The 18010-nt window shown below is 36.2% G+C and overlaps 1 long non-coding RNA gene across 1 annotated transcript; it reads left to right on the forward strand.

Moving 5' to 3' along the window:
• Positions 1-4772: 4772 nt before the first annotated feature.
• Positions 4773-10517, forward strand: LOC103893242. Its single transcript, XR_657245.2, has 3 exons — positions 4773-4855; positions 7004-7115; positions 10434-10517. It is a non-coding gene; the product is annotated as an uncharacterized LOC103893242 (long non-coding RNA).
• Positions 10518-18010: the final 7493 nt, after the last annotated feature.

The raw sequence follows: 18010 nt of genomic DNA on the forward strand, positions 1-18010 counted from the left end.
CAAAATCTCCTCCTGAACTAGCCTGTGCTATTGCCTAAGAGTAAATTGAAATCTTCTAACAATAACAACATCAACTTAATTAGATGCTTCAATCTCATCAGAAAGGGTGACTGCAGGAAGTCAGCCAGGAGCACTGAAAACCTGTGTACGCAGTTTCCTCGCTGTTGACTCCAGAGGCTTGCAAGGGCTTCTGCTCTTAATGCAAACGCTGAATTCCACAACTGAACATTTTTATCAGAGGATTTCTAACCTCCTTAATGCAAGAGAACAGAGATAATATTTACAACCTAAGCACATGGCAAGAAATAACAGATGGGTAGAAACAAACAGATGGGTGAACACAAGGTAACAGCGAGATGTTTACGATCAGCATTAATAAACAGCTGCCACAAGTAGATGACCAACATCAGATCTCCTTTCAGTTGCTCCTTATCTGTCACAAGAGTCCTAAATCACAATCCCTAATGTATTTATTTTAATAGCTCTTCTCTGGTCTTTTACTTCTCGACTCTACAGTATTTTGTACCAAGGCGTTGAAAGTTGGCCACCTTTGTTCTAAAGTGGATGCAGCAGGATTGGAGTCCTTCATCATAGCAGTCACTGGAAACTGCAGAACTAATTCCAAATTATTCACCCTGTCTATCAGTCACCGCTTTTAACCACAGCCAGTGAATAGCAGCAAAAATTCTCCTGCACCTTATTTGCCCAAATTTAGTCTTGGCTATTAACACAAACCAGAGATAGTTATATGCTAGAACGTGAGCTGGGGAAGCAGAGATGCAGTTATATGTTCCCTTCCTAACTGATTAGTAGTAACGTGCTAGCTAAATTTACTTAGTTTAAAATGGTTATGGCTCACTGCTGTCTGTCCTGAATGTTATAGCGACAACAAGGAAAAAACTATTTCTGCTTCATCCACTCCATATTAAAATGGATGTCCACATGGGATGTGGACACAATCTTGTTCTGTCTTGTGTGAGAATAGTAACTTCCACAGAGCCCAGGACAGATAGTGAGGGGAGTGCCAAGGTCCCTGGTGATGAAGACAGACGACTTTTTTTTTTTTTTTTAATTTTTTTTAAACCTTCATAGCACAATTAAAAAGTTTCCCAACCATTACTTATCCAAACTGCATGCAATGTTTCTTGATGTGGAACACAAAATAATAAGAAATCTTCATCCTGGCCTATGCCACTGAAAATTAATCCAGTCTTCCTGTTTTTGTCTATAGTTTTTAACTTCTCCTGAAAGCTTGCTGAGAATAATATCCTCAAAATCAAACAGCTCTATTGCTGTGCTTAAAATAGGACTACAGAGAAATGACTGCTACCTCATGCTGTTTGCATAATGTCAACAAATTATACATGTGCTCCGTTCTAATAGCTAATACCTGCATAAAACAAATTACTTTCATCGCTGTTATAGTTCCAGACTCTATAGGTTAAAACTTAATTTTCTATTACATTTATGGAGCTTAATAAAACATGGTGGCTTAGCCCACCAGAACATAAAACCTTTTCCCAGTGTGACAAAAACACTTAAAACATTTGTCTCTATTATTTCTAACTTCCCTGTAACTAGCTGCTCTGTCAGAATGCCTTTTTTACCTACTCAGTGTCCTTGAAGCTTACCCCAAGGATTCATTTTCACACAACACTCTAAGATGATACTGCAGACAGTCAACTAGGAGCTACGGCTGCCTCAACCTCCCACATGGTCCTCACTTGCCTAATTAAATATTCATTACTCCATAATGTTGCGGTGTCAAACAAGAGCAACTTCCCAGCCTGACCTTCCACAGCCAGCCTGCGGTTTGTGCTGGAGAATAAACGAGACTGGGACTTACCTGCTGAAATATAAATGACATAATGCAGTTTTCATGTTGCACATTAAGTTCTGTGCAATGTAAAATTCTCACTGCAGAATCTAGAGTACTATCTTTTAATGTTCAATATAAACTGAGTATCTGTATGCAAAGCTAACTATAAAACCTGCAGGGGCAGTGTTATCAATAATCTTTCTGCAGAACACTAAAGCCTTTTATTCCTTATTACACAGATCCTGTTTTATATGTATGGTCATATCTTCCAACTTAAAAAACAAACCAATGCTGAGTATTCTCAAATAAATCAAAAAAGATTGAGGCATACTACTATCAACAAGTATCTGAGATTATTTTTTTTGTGGCTTTGGACTCCTATCTTAGTTTCATATACCCCATTTATATGAAATTTGCGTTTTGCCTCCAAGACAAAAGAATTTATTAATTCCAAATCTCTCCTCTCTGTGGAAAGAATATCTGGAGTTATTATAACTTATTTTAGTTGTACTAGATTCTGTACATATTTACATCTGTATTTAATGGAAGAGAAAGCTGAACTGAAAAAAATCAGAAGGAATCAACTTCCCTGCTATAGAAACCATAGCCTTAACAGTCTATAGGTTCCATAGATCTTTCAAGATTTGATATAACTACAGCATATCCATATTATGCCCATATGCAATAAGAATATTGAAAAGCTTGCATTTTGACCCCAACAGGTACATTAACCTGTTAAAGAAAAATATATCAGAAATTGGGTGCAAATATCTTTTGTTTATGCATACTATGTATGCAGCGTTCTTAAGACAATGGAATAGTCATTGCACCAAATCAGCTATGAGAATTCTGTAAGCATAATAGATGAGTATGTACAGCTTGGGCCAGTAAGTAAAAATATTAATGAGAAGTATGCTTTCGCTAACATATGTATGTATATGCATTTATATAAAATATACATATGGTTTAAAAAAAGTTAGATTTCATAGCTGCAGTAACTTATTCAGTCATCTGTGAGAACCTTTTTACCCCTAGGAGTTCCCCATAAATGGTCAAAACTTACATTTCATCTTCTCAGTCAAGGGCTTCCCTACAGTTTTCAAGGATTTTCTTTCCCCTGGCATTTTTTGCTAGTCCAAAACAATTGTGGATGCTGTAGAGGTTGCAGGTGTGGCTTGATGCCCTGATTAAACAAAAAGTTAAGATTTAAACGTGCAAATCCTTAAGTCTTCACATCCTTAATCTGGCATGAATTGAAATGCATTTGGGTGAATATGCTGCAGCATTAGGGAAAAGAAAGATAGAGAACAGATGATACAGCCCAAACATCTCTTCAAAGCCTACATCTTGGTTGAAGTAATTTTGAACCGCCGTCCTTCATCCAAAATTTGATTCTGCTAATTATTTTATATGAAGTACCAGTGTTGAGAGCAAGTTAAACTACCATACTGCTAGACCTGTGGTGCCTGTCTTTTCCCTCCTAGCAGGGTCCTGCAGATATCGAGAAAACAGTCTGTCAGCATTCCTGTGGGATCCTTCAGTAAAGCCCTTTGGGGAACACGAGCAGTTACTTGTCTACTCCAGATTTTCCAGGACTGGAGTGATTGTAATACTGGCCTACAGATCTTCCTCCCACATAATACAGGTGATTAGCTCTCCCAAAGTATGCAAAATTTAACTCTGACAAGTAGGAAAATCATTTTAAATAGACTTGGAATTGATCTGATCATATCTATGGTCTGATAAACCTGAACTGAACCCTGCTCACGGGTAACAAGAAAGGTTTATATATGCTCAAAACTCTACCAATCTAAACTAAATAACAATTTTTCTACTCTGCACATGTATTTTCATTACAGGCAAATTAAAACACATTCCAAAAATTATTTTATCATCATCTCCGGTCAATTGGAAATTCATCTGGGTTTCATGTTACAGATGAAGCCTGAAGAAGCTACCCACTGCGCGCTTCAGACAGGAAACGGTGATCGAGGATACAAATCAGAGAGTAGCATACCCATTTAGCATTGCTGGCCCTGTAACGGAAGCATATGAGTCTGCATTACAGTCTTGAAGTTGCATACTACATACAGCTGGTAGATTTGATGGCCTTATACAATACCTATGCAGTATCATCATTTGTCTTCCTACCTCCTACCACACATTCTTTTGTGATGATATATATACCACCATTTCTCCAAGAAGTATGATGTGCTGGAGAATGGAGTTAATTTTCTTCATAGTAGCTAGTATGGGGCTGTGTTTTGGATTTGTGCTGGAAACAGTGTTGATAATACAGGGAGGTTTTCGTTACTGCTGAGCAGTGCTTACACAGAGTCAAGGCCTTTTCTGCTCCTCACACCACCCCACCAGCGAGCACGCTGGGGGTGCACAAGGAGTTTAGCGATAGGACGAGAGGAAATGGCCTCAAGTTGTGCCAGGGGAGGTTTAGATTGGATGTAAGGAAAAATTTCTTTACTGAAAGAGTGGTGAAACATTGGACCAGGCTGCCCAGGGAAGTGGTGGAGTCCCCATCCCTGGAGGTATTTAAAAGACGAGTAGATGAGGCACTTAGGGACATGGTTTAGTGGACATGGTGGTGTTGGGTCGACGGTTGGACTCGATGATCTTAGAGGTCTTTTCCAACCTCAATGATTCTATGATTCTATGATCTTTGTCTTGCGTGACTTACTTCCTACTTATAACCATCAACATTTCAGTTTTTATCTTTGCTTTTAGCATCAGAATATTAAAAAAGCTGCTTTTATCAGCAAACATATGTCCTACGGTCTAAGTCGTGTGAAACAATTTAAGATGTTATACTTCAGAGGCAAACAGCAAATCTTACTAAATGAAATAAGATGAAATAAAAATTACATAAAGCAACTTCTGTTTTCCATTTTCCCTCCTTGTAGACAAGTGGATGGTCTAAAACAGAGAATTGCAGGAAAATCTATCCCAACTGAGAAATTTGCAGTAAGGAAAGCTCGACGCTATGCAAGTTCTCAACCAGTGAAGCTGATATTACCCGCCTTGGTATTTATGCTTGCTTTCTTTTCGTCCTTTTCAAATAGAAAAGAAATAAGTATAACTCATTATACAGGGAAAGAATAATATTATCAGGTAGTACATGTCTGCATTTTTTTTAATTACTTTTTTAAAGAATTATTGCACTCATGCGATGGGACTTTTGTGAAATGTATTAGGGGCTGGATCATGCTACCAGCTACTAGCAGTCCAAAACCAGAGCCAGATTTTTCATGTGAAAGTTTGCACATACGGAGAATGATTGCTGTTGCCACATCAGGCTGAAAGTCACCTTTCAGCTAGAAACCTGCATTGGGTTTCTAGCATATGTGTTCATGTTCTTCAGTTTGGTAGGATTTCAGTCCTTGTCCTCCAGACTCATTAGGAAGTTAAGGAGTACTTCAGCACTTTCTGTTCTTCTGGTGAAAATGAAGAGTGGTGTTTTGGTTTTTTTGTTTTTTCTTATATTGAGTCTGACTAAAATGTGCAGAAGTTAATGATACTTTACTAATGCTATTCTAATTTCCCATGCTTTTAACTTCAGAGGCAGTAGTAGTGCACAGTCTATGTGTGCACAGCAATGATACTTTGCGTGTGTGTACGCTAAAATTTTTATACATGGATAATTTAGCAACAACTGAAGATGAAAAACATAATTTGAGAAGGAATTTCTTATGTTAAAGCTCATTGATATAGAAAGAGGAGTCCAAAGAAAATTAATCTGTCAGTTTTAAAATTAATTATATACTCAATTATATATAAAGACCAAAGTAATAAAGTTGTCTTGGGCTTGTATAGCATAATGCTATTTAGTTGTGAGTATGTATCTTTGGTCTTGCTGTCAAATCCAGTATCTTTTCATTTAAGAATTTTTCCATCATGGGTTAAGTAAAAATAAACTGTGTGGTGTTACTGCAGTAAGCATAAATTAGGCAGGACTACAGAATTGAAACAAACCTAGCATAATGTAGTTGATAGTGTCAATAACACTATTTCAGACTTTGATAGAACCAGTTTTTTTCTCCCTGTGAAAACCCACGTAGTTACAGCACAAATGTAAGCGAAATATTTCAACAATGTATTGTGTCAGCTTCAGAATGACATCAGGCTTCATATTTCAGAGGTGTAATTACAATTCAAATACTGTAGAACAAATGATACTCTTGTGTTTGCGATGATTAAGTAAAGATTTCACGAAGTTTTGTATTGGTTAGCATTAACTCTGTAAACATATTCTCTTTATGTGTTACAATGTGATAATATTTAATGCATCGAAACAAGCATATTGCTTACTGTTATACTGAAGCATCTGGGAAGCTTTGTGCCAGGATTTGCCTTGATTTCTTTTTTTAAAAGTAAGATTTTGTAGGAATTATATTGGAAGTGTGTTGTTGGATGTATGTACTGGAACCACATTTTTATCCAGAAAGTTTTATCAACTTCCAGTGTTGCTCCACGTGGAAGGTAACAGCCTATAGATTATAGCATCTATATATAAATGCGCACGACTGTGTGTTTGGGTGCACGCATATATATACCGTATATACATGCACACACCCACAAATACACACACAAATTTATCTGTAATCCTGTAGGAAGTAACTACTTTAAGCTACTTCTGCATATGGCAGAGCCCACAAGTTGAACCCAGAATACCCAGTTTTGCTGATGTGTTACATGGGTGATGGTAAACTATCACATGATAAAATCTGTTCAGTTTTGGTTTTAAAGATCTATGAAAATACATGATAGAATCCATTAAAAAGGTGTCAAAACATTCAAAACTTAGAAACCCAGGTTAACTTTGCCCACATACATTCAGTGTCATTTTGCATCCCCTATGCATAGATACTCTTATGCAACTTTAATTAAATGATTATTAAGGCAAATGTGATTGTCTTTGTCGGTTATGTGCAAGTTTACAATGTCCTGTACTCCTTGTGAGTGGTTATTTGAAGTTGTACAGATACTTTTATTCATGGGCTTCTCAACAGTGAGTCTTTTGGCTTTGAAGCCTTTCATATTGTTTAAAAGAAGTTTTTGTAGGCAGTATTTTTATGTACTCCAAAATGTTCCATAACAGCCTTCCAAGTGATACTCTTTAGTTAAATATTTATACAATTCCATGAGTTTGTCTTGTTTATTTTTTTTTTCCAGGAAATGATGTATGTCTGGAATGGCTTTGCAATTGTGGGCAAAAGAGCAGACCTCACTGAAAACTTACTGGTAACAATTGAAAAAGAAGAAACTGCTCTACAAAATGAAACTAGTAAGTGATCAGTTGAGATGGAATTAATAAGCTGGTAAGAAGTGCTGACATTTTTCTTTGCTTCTGTCTACTAATGTTCTGTGAGGTAAGCGTTGACTCAGGCAATGTGCTATTAAATCTGAGTATAGAAATTTCGGAGCTGCATGAAAGTTAGCGGTGGTCCTTCAATATGTTCTTTATCCGGCTTGATTGGTGCTGCAGAAAGATACAGAAAACTCGAGGATGTGAGGTTATTATTTACAGAACTTAACTGATTCTTACTAAGACATTCCAGTCTCTGAGAGCATTCTTGGAACGTAATCCGCTAATTTCTTAAATGCCTGAAAAACACTTTTTCTAAACCAATTTACACCACACTTTAACTTTACTACAGAGGACACATACTGAGCAGAATATGACTAAGTATAAAGGAAGTAATGAAGTAGTATGCATGAGTCTGGTTTTTTACTTTCTGGCAAAATGAAACATGTTTGCTAGTTGTAAAATAAAACATTTTTAACAAACTTTGACCATGGCTTTCGATCTTGATGTATTTGAAGCATAGATGTTCAGGATAATGTTTAGAGAATCGGTCCATATTATTAAGTTCCTAAAGGAACTTAAGTTCCATTATTACAGCAGGTTTACTGCAGAAGTGCCTGGCTTTATCAGGTTTTATCAGGCGAGTGCTGTCATCTGTCATGTGAACTTCTCAGTAGACTTCTCTTCTGAGTTCTTCTAGAATGAATAAATATTATCTTTTCGCACATGAAACTTTTTTTAATGGTAATTCACTAAAAGTAATTTCTATTGCACCCAGATTTTAATCACACTTATCAACAACTTAGCAAAAGTTACTTTTTCCACATGATTAAAACATTAATTATGAAATGTAAAAGTACATCTAATTATGACTTACATATAAACTGAGGTGATGCATCAGACATTATACAAGGACATATAAGAAACTCATAGTGGTAAAGTCTGGATGGTATAACAAACTAAATGAGAGTGACTTGCAATGCCAAGACTGAATTGGGTCCCTTAATTTTTTTTTTCTACTGTTCTTCACCTTTCTGCAGAATCAGTAGTGTGCCTCTTAAATCTTAAGTGTTTTTCCTTTTTTTGTTGTCGTATTAAAACCAAAATGTAGCAATATGCAAGATGTGCAAATAAAGTAATGTTCCCATGAGTTCTGTGCGGAGTGTTCTGGCAGAAGCTGTTGGGAACTGGGGGCTGTATCATGCAGAGGCTTGTATTGTAAGTGCTAATCAGTTGTAACAGTGAAGTAAATTTCCTGTCAAATTCCTAAGCAGAGATGCACAAGGTACCAAAATAAAAAGAACAGAAATAAATCCAGAATGTTTTTCTTATGGAAATATGCAGTTTACAAATAGGATGTAATCTGAAAGTATATTTGGTTTTTATGCTTTCTATATCTTTTTTAGTAATAACTGCAGTCAAATGTAGTTTTGTTCTGGACTTTGCATCTGTGAGCCTGATTTGCTTTTAAAGATATGGACTCAGACAAGATAAAGACTGATTACCAGAATTGCTGCTGAACTGAGACCCAAAGAAAGTGATTAAGGCTATTAGCAGAGTGTGGCAAGGATACAATATTATTTTAAGAGACAGCTATCAGTACTAGATAGCTTGAAAGGACTGCTAAGGTGCTGTAAAGAAGTGTGTTAATTATACACAAAGGTCATTTAGGGATTGAGACTTCTTAGAGAGAGCTGTTGATACTTCATTTGCTTCAAGTGAACAGGCACAGCAAGGAATCTGTCAAGGATTGAAAGTGGTTTTATGTTGTATGGAGCTGAAAATAGAGATGGTAGAAGGAACAGATGAGGGACATTAGAAATGATTTTTTTTTTTCCCTCAGGATTTTTGGAAATCTTATTTTTCCACAGTTGTGTCATCTCCAAGATATAAAAAGGAATTTGTAATTTCAAGAAAAATTCATTTCTTGTGTGTTTTATAATCCTGATAATGATATTTCCCCTGGTACAGAGGACTGCAGGAAGGTGGTTCTCCCACATTTATTGCAAGGTTGTCTGTATTAAATTGGCCTGTGCATTTACTGTCATTTACTGTCAGTGTTTTGGCATAATAGCTTTCCTTCCTGTGGGAAATACCAGGGAGATACTAGATGAAGTTGTTAAAGACTGGCAAGCTTTTACCAACATCAGTGCTTGCCCCAAGTAATTTCAATGAATGAGTCCTTTAGGAGACAGTCACATGAATCCAATACCTTACTCTAGCAAAACAGGCTAGAGGGAATGCAAAATACTCGCCCACTGCACTTCTACCTGTCACTAAAAGTGCAGTCTGTCAGTTATTATATATCGAGACTTTCTGGGTTTAAACACAGACAGAAATAAGCCTGAATGTAGTGGCAAAGCACTTCACTGAATTCTAAGATGCTTTAGTCTTGCATGTTTCAGAATGGTAGGATTTTTTTGGCAGACTACTAAGAAAAAAAATAACATGACCTTAGAGAGCTGGTAATTAGTTGTAAACAACATGATCTGAAGGGAGAGTGTTTTGCTTCCTGAATTGTTAATGTATGTGCCGCCATCTGTCTATCCATACGTGTGTTCTTTCCTTTCTTTTCCTTCCGTGCACCCAGCAAATGCTATAAACCAAGGCAACAAAAAAGGACCACACTTGGTAAGGTTATATTTCTGAATCGCTTCTCAAAAGCTTTTTCATCTGATATTTTTAGTCCTATTGAACATAAAACTTCCTTGAATTTTCCAAATGTTGTACACTACTAATGAAGCTTCTTAATCATTAGAGATGATGGGAATACTAATAAACATACTTTCTTGAATTTGTACTGCCAGATAATACTTCCATAAAGTTTTGCAGGACAGAGTCCTAGCGTGTTCTTGTGCTTTTTACATTACTGGAGGTCTGCCAGTGCTCTGCAACCGGGGAAGCTATTAAGATAATGTGGTGCGGAGGAGGTTTCAGTCTCATTGTAGGTTTTGCTTCCTGTTTTAAATGTTACAAGTACAGAAATCTTTAACTGATACCAGTTTATGCCTGCTTTGTACTGACTTCCAGATACAGAAGACTGGGGAATATCTGGATGTTTCAATCTGTTCTTATTTCTTCTTAGTCTGTATCTTTAAAGAGAAAGATACAGATGTTATGCTCACATCTTCTTTAGTAGACAGTATTTAAAATTGTGCTTGAAGGTTATGTATGTTTTGAGGTATAAAATCTGAGAAGCAAGGTCCTGAGTCTGAATACATATTCCCTACTGAAAAATCTAATTTTCCTTTTTGTGTTGTCTTCAAATTGTTTGATGTATCTCGCTTTTACTTTCAGATCGCAATGAATACTATATGGATGATGTGTGCATGTTGCAGTTACTGAAGGGCCTCTGCCTGAAACACTTGGGAAGACTCATGCAAGCTGAACTGTGTTTCAGTAAAGTAATTCAAAGGTAAAAATAACTTAAACAGACTTTTAACCTTTATATTTTGTAGCTTTGGGTGAAATTTCTGATACTCCTGTAGAAGCTGTCATGTTAGAATTTTGAATAATTAAACTTCAACTTCCTGTTAAGGAGCTGGAATTAAAATACCTCTGAAACTAGTTGGAGAACCACAAAACTTTGCTAATATTTTTCTCTAGCAATAACATATAGCTTTGTGTAAATATGATGTTTTAGACCAAATAAATCAAACGGACTGGTAACGCATTTATCTAAATACATTTGGAATTAGTATCTTTATATTTGCAGAACTATCAATATAAGTAAAGATAATTCACATGGATTTCCTGTTTTTCTTTCAGGATTTAGTACTTCAGTAGTTAATGCTTCTCTAGTATATGAGAAATTGTTGTTGTTGATACTTGTTTCAGTTGAAAACTTGAGTTTCCTGTGTTACAGATTTATTAAATGCTTTAGGTGTCAGATCCGTATCTACTATAATAACTTTTCTTTATATAATATTGAATCATGTACTGATTGCAGCTGTAAACTTTTTAGAATTTTTAGAGTAATTAGGCTGAAAAAGCAGTGGGGGTGCACAAGAAGCTGGGAGGGGACACAGCTGGGACAGCTGATCCCAGCTGGCCAAAGGGGTATTCCACACCTTATGACATCATGCTCAGCAGTAAAATTACAGGGAAGGTTGGCTGGGGGGCAGGGGTTTTGATTGGGCAGGGCCAGGTCGACAGGCAGATCCTCTAGTGTTAACTAGCCAAGTGGTTTCTGCTAAACGTGCATCCCAATACTCGAATGTCCCAGCACCCATTGCTCTCTAGTTTTTAACAGTCCATTGTATCGTTCAGTGCTGCTATCATTCAATTTCCCTGGAGGCTGATGCATGATAGGGGATGTGATACACCCGCTCAGTGCCGTGCTCTTTGGACCAGGTGCCTATGAGGTTCCTGTACTATGTGCTGCTAGGCATCGGTCAGTTGGTGGTAAACAATTGTTTTCATTTGCATCACTTGTATGTCTTGGGTTTTATTTCTCTGTTATTCTCCTTTTCATTACAATTTGTTATTATTATTTTATTTCAATTATTAAACTGTCCTTATCTCAACCCTCACTTTTTCTCACTTTTACCCTTCCAAGTTTCTTCCCCCCCCTCCTGCTCTGAGGGCACAGAAGTAAGCGAGCAGCTGTGTGGTGCTTTGTTGCAGGCTAGGGATAAACCACAACATGGCCAATAACTACTTGCTGCTTCAGACAAGCCTCATCTGTCCTTCTAATACTACTTCAAATCAGTCCCCAAGGACTAGAAATGGAAGGAGACAGAATCAAAGTAAATCTTAGAGATTAAAAGCAGGGGAATGAAGCAACCAGGGAATTCAATCTCACAAGTGACCCATGGGCATTAGTGAAAGACAGAGTTTTTGTTTCCCAGCTGGGAACACTCAATAGCAGGGCAAGTTCTTGGGACCACGTGCTTGAGACCTCAGGAAACCGTAGAAATTGAGTATGAAATCACTGCAGTCTTAGTGACAACAGTCTAAAAGATCTGATCAAATAAAGGCCTTAAGCATAAATCCAAATCATTTTCCAACTCTATAGCCTGAGGAAGTGAAGTAGTTTTTATTATGAACTCAGCTATTATAAAGTTACAAGTCAGTGATAATGATAACCTGTATATGATCGAGACGAGCAAAGGAAAATTTCATTAGTTGGCTGTAAATGAATTTCCAACTCTGAAGCCTGGAAGAGGAAGTTAACAGCAAGGCTGGTAATGAGGATTTCTCCCATCTCTATAGATCAGTACAAAGAACAATAATTTTTATTAATACACACACACACGTATTATATAATCAGCACTGATGCTCTGGAACATAAAGATACAGGGGAATACCACTACTTGTTTCTCTCATTGTAAGGAGAAGAAATACTACTGGAAGAAAACAACTCCTAAATACTACAGGAACGATGGTAAACTTTTCAGGTCTTATACAGTATGGGGTGAATATGAACATTACTTCTATTTAAGCCCTGCAGAAATTTCTTAGCTCATAGCAGCTCCTCTGTGTGCCTGGATATAGAACTTCAGTCACCAAGTAAAAATCGTGTTTTATATTACATACATTATGATTTCAAGCTTTTCCCCATCAGAATAGGGCAGCTACCTCTACTGCAGAAACTGTATTAAAAATGGAAGAGATAAGCTCTTCAGTCAAAAAAAAGAAATTCTATTAAGAGTTATCTTATGGAACTAGATTGGAAAAAAAAAACCCCACCTCTACAATTTCCAATACACAGGTAACTTGTCAGGTATAAGCATCTTAATTGCAAAGATGCCCTTACTAGTTTTGGTCAATAAAGAATTTATGGCACGTCATACAGTTTCCATTCTTGTCTCTTGATTAAAACTAGGTAATTCCACTCTCCTTAACTTCAAGTTGCTTTTGATTCAGTAATCACATTTTATCCTACACTGTTTTATATTATCATTAGCCAGACTCCCTCATATGATGTCTTCAGAGATAATTCAGGTTGGTCACATTTTAATAGGTTACCTCTTTTGTTTTCCACTCAATGAAAGAGGAAAACATAGAAGAGGGAGATAAACGGGTAATAGATGTTTTAACCAGTTGATTTTCTCTGAAGGCAAAACATTTATCTGAAAACACCCATAGGATTTCTTCTCCTTTTTAATATTATTGTTTCTAAATAATATATTACTTTGGCTTCCCCAGGAACATTCCATCTTTCGAGACACAAACCAAGGGGAGAAAAAACACAGCAAAACCCACGAGTGGTTTGTGCAGCTCTCTGCCTCGAAAATGATTTATAAAAAAGTAGAATAGTACCAATAGGAATACACCTTATTTCAAAACATCCTACAGTCTCAGGGAAGATTACGATACTATCCATGGAAGGATGATACCCAAGCAAAATTACTCCTGGAGGTCTCTAGTCATGAATCTGTTGCACTATGAGATCTCCTATCAGCATGAACCGTTAATATTACTGCAATTGGAACAACAACTTCTTTGTATTCTGTTTATACTATTAATATTTTAAATAAGCTAAAAATAAACTCTTGGCTCTGTAAACATATGGATCAGGTATAGGTATACAGCATGTTCCCTCTCTCGTCTGTAGCAAGATTTCATACATAACGCCTTATCTTACCACGAGAATCTGTTTGCAGTTTGCTTTCCTTCTAGAGGCTTTTTACAGAAAGATGTCCTCATCGTATAACCACTTTCATTGTTTAGGGGCAGTGCCAGTTTCTGAACTTGCTCAGTAGTATAAAAACAGTTTCCCAGAACTGCACCCACTCTGAACTTGCAGAGTGGTCAGCAGAGTGACACAGGTTTTTTGTAGTGACTAAAAATATGTTGGTAATTTGATAATCTGCTTTGATCGATTTGTATAAAACACTAAGGAATACACAGGATTTGTGGAGTAGCTAGAACAATGTCCTATACTTAAGAACATAGGTACAATTAACAGATTACTCTCCTTGTATATTCCTATCTCTACAACATCTGCGTAGATCCCTTAAGCATATGGATGGAGGAAGCAGAAGGGTATCTGTAGGTTTCATTGGGACAGAGAATGATTAAAAAAACATATTCATGCAAAACTGAGTTTGGGATTAGAGACTCAAGGCAAGGCTGGGAAGGGAAGCTCACAGGGAAATGGAGTTTCAGTTCCTTCACAGCTGTACAAAGGTTCATTAGTACAGAGAGAAACTAAGTAACTTAAATCAGATATAACCTTCCACAAACCTCAACATGCATCAGATCTTAAAGATCAGTTCTTGAATCAGCATGGATATCTATGCATTATCAGTGTTCTTTGCAAGCTTCTTTCCCTCTGGGGAAATTTCTGGTAGAAAATATGAAATTCAGAGATAATTTTTACCTCCATCCTTCCTTTGACATTTACAACACTTTAGGAATTCATTTGCTCTTCAAGGATATTTTCATCTATTAAAGAATATTTATGAGTGCTGCTTCAAAGAAAACCACAGGAATGAGAAGTCAAGCAAAAACAGAGACTGAAAATTTGCATTTGCAACTATTTATAGGTTAACTCCTAGTAAGACAAAAAGCAACACCTAAGAAGTATTAAAAACTTGAGTTAAAAAAAGATATCAGTGCATGAATTATATTCTCTTATCTGTTCAGCGTCTCAAAGTTTGATACCAAAGTACACCTAGAGAACACATAAAAAGCTTAAGATATTACTACAATTTAAATGGAAGGAAATAAATTCACAAATCAATTAAATTGAAGGCAACTGAAAAGAGTTAAAGAGAAGAGTTAAAAGTTAAAAAGCTTGTTTTTGTTCTGCTGAAATTCAGCGCTGTTCTATGTAAACCTGTGACTAATGATTTGTGAAGCAAAGATACCATGTGATTTCAGAAAAGCCTCAGAACCGATTGAGAGGGTTATAAATAAATGGTGCCATCCATATGTATCACTAGCATACATCTCCAGAGTATAACTGCCCTGCCCTTTAAAATGCTAAATTCAGTAGAGGGTTCATACCCTGGAAGTCAGGGCAGCATCTGAAGTTTTGATTTAGAGGGGATTGCACAGTTGCATGCAGACTCCCAAGCCTCGGAAACCAGATGGATCATCTGATGATAGTGTCCAAAAAATTCTACTTCATTCACTCCGATCCTGTTACAAAAGTTTATTGATATCCCTGTACCGTTGACAGGCTGGCATGGGAGCTCTGAGGTGTTTGCCGCACCTGCTGATCCCAAGCAAGTGAACATTAAGTACTAAAGGGACACATTATGTTTTCAAGAAAGAAGGGGGAAAACTACTCTTATTTAAAAACCAGAGCCCAATCTTTCCATTGTTAGCAGTACCATTCTGCACTTACTTTTCTCCAAAAAAATAATTGCAGAAAAACCAGAACTACTTCCTGTGCAAGACTGCACTCGTCGGAAGTTTGGGCAGAAAAATCAGGCTCCTAAAAACACCATCTGTGCATATATGCATATACCTCCTTTGAAAACAATCGGAAATTTCAAGTGTTCAGCTTTTTTGCAAAGGGAAGGGAAGTCAAGCAAATGCTTCTGTGCACTTGTAGATATTTATATAAGGGGCTAAGAGTTGAATACAAAGCACTCATTTTGAAAGCTTTGATGAAAAGTATCCTAGAAAGTAACAAGATAAATACATGAATTACTAAAAATGGGAGCCACATTTATCTAACTATTCCTGGTGAAGCTTAGAAGCCAATAGGGATGAAAAGAGCGTATTTGGCTTATGTAATTGACTTGGAAGATGGCAATATTTGTATCATGAAACTCAGCAGCTTTCTGAACAGTTGGTGCACTGACATTTTAATGCCAATCCTAAGAACACTGTTTCCAGCAATGACATTTCTAGGGAAATTGTTACAACTTCACGCATTCAGAGGCAGGTGCAATCAGTTGTTCCCCAAGTACAGAACTACCTTATTAAAAAAAAAAATATATATATATATTATATTATAAAAGCCTTTGACAAAAACCTCTAGTGAATGATTATTCATAGCAGCCTTTACTACAGCTCAGAAGGCAACACTATTTTCAATCAACCTAGACTTTGACATCATCTAATTAAAACAGCATTAAATATCACAAGTCTTCTTAATAATGATATCCTTTATTTAGCAACAATATCAAAATTACACTGCCCCCAAAGAAAGAAGGTCAGTTCTCACTATTTTTATTTAGATAATATTTGCTTTGCTAAGATTTGAATTTAAGAAATTGCTGAAGTGTCCTTAGTTTTTATAAAATGTATTGTGCTTTTATTTTGATAAACAGCATTTTTGGAGTTTTGCAATCATAAATCTGTAAGTGTTCTAGGTAGGAAGGCTTTGATTTCTCTTATCTAGCACAATTATTTTCTTTGTAGCAATCAGAAATCCACTAAGTACTTCGCAAGTGTGGCTTGGCTCCTAATAAATCTCACAGAAATGAAAGAAACATACAGAACTCAGGCACTGAAGACAAAGATGCATGAGGAAACCAATATATCTGTTTATTTTATTGTATTTTCATTCAAGATAGAGTGGCTTACTCATATCTGAATCAATTTTCCAGTATAGTCAAAACGATGTGGAAAGTCCTGCTAGTGCCAACTACAATGAGGGTTTAACCCTGTTTATTACCAGGGGAGATTAAACAGTACGTTTCAGGTTACAGATGGCAAGGAGCCGAACAACTTCTGACAGCTTTGAACAAACATCTATCAGTCTTATTAGTTAATTACAGTTTCTGGAGGTATTCTAGTGCACTATGTATTTTTCAAACATAAAAATAGGGGGACAATTACCCAGTCTGAAGAATTTATATTCTTGGAGAGTCAAAACAGACAGATTGGAATTATTAAGAGAAAGCAGATAAGCACATAGGACCAAGGGAATTTAGGTATTTTGTGTGATAAAATGAGGTCATGTGTATGGTATTGTAAAAGCATAACAACTCTGCTATCCCAGACAACCAAGCAGCCAGTATTCCCAAATCGCTATCATGCCATTACCTGTACCAATAATTACAGGTATTTGACCTATGAATCATTTTTATCAAGCATTATGCTCTCGGCAGCATCACAAGACATTTTATAGAAAGCCAGATAAAGCCAACGCAGAAAACACTTAGTAAAGCCACAGAAACACTCCTGTATTCTAGAAAGAAGGAACTTTTGGATTTGGATAGAATCCAATCCAAAAGATATATATGGAAGATTGATGAGGAATAAAAATAAACAATTAAATCTCAGGGTATTGCTATTGTCTCAACTTACAAAGAGAACGGAGTTAACATGAAAAGTATTTTTGAGAATGTTTCAGCAAATTAAAGTTTTATGCCTCTAAAAATATGAGTGTATGAGAGTTTAAAAGATTTTACTCAAATATCAGTTATCCTTTAGTAAGCCAAAAAAAAAAAAAAAAAAAGAGTTCTGTTCTTTAAATGTTTTTCATTTTCTTCTGCAAGACACAGGTATGACTAGACTATTTTAAAGGGTAGGTTTTGAATTCTTCTAGCTGTACCAGTCAGTGAAAATCAGCGAAAGTAATTTCATTAAAGAAATGAATTAGCTATAAATTACTATTTACTATCCATTTGTATGTTTCTATATTACACAATACTTGCATTTAAAAGGCCAAATCTCAAATTCTTAGGTCAGTAAAAATCCCAATATTGCCAGAAGTGATTTTGGTCCCATATGAGCTTCAGACAACATACGCATAGCTATAGAATTTGTGTAGTTCTCATGCGAATAATCCAGAATTAACTTCCCTTATGTCAGTAAAGTTAAATTACTGACAATTAAATTAATTGATCTCTCATTATATAAATATTAGGAAACCGAATTTCTAACAATAACCTTAGTTTTTGAAATATATTTTGAGGAAAATAAGTTGCCTGTAAAATTTTCTACTATTAAGAAAAAAAAAATCA

Source organism: Aptenodytes forsteri, unplaced genomic scaffold (assembly GCF_000699145.1).
Source record: "Aptenodytes forsteri isolate BGI_AS27 unplaced genomic scaffold, ASM69914v1 Scaffold333, whole genome shotgun sequence".
Classification (NCBI taxonomy): Eukaryota; Metazoa; Chordata; class Aves; order Sphenisciformes; family Spheniscidae; genus Aptenodytes; species Aptenodytes forsteri.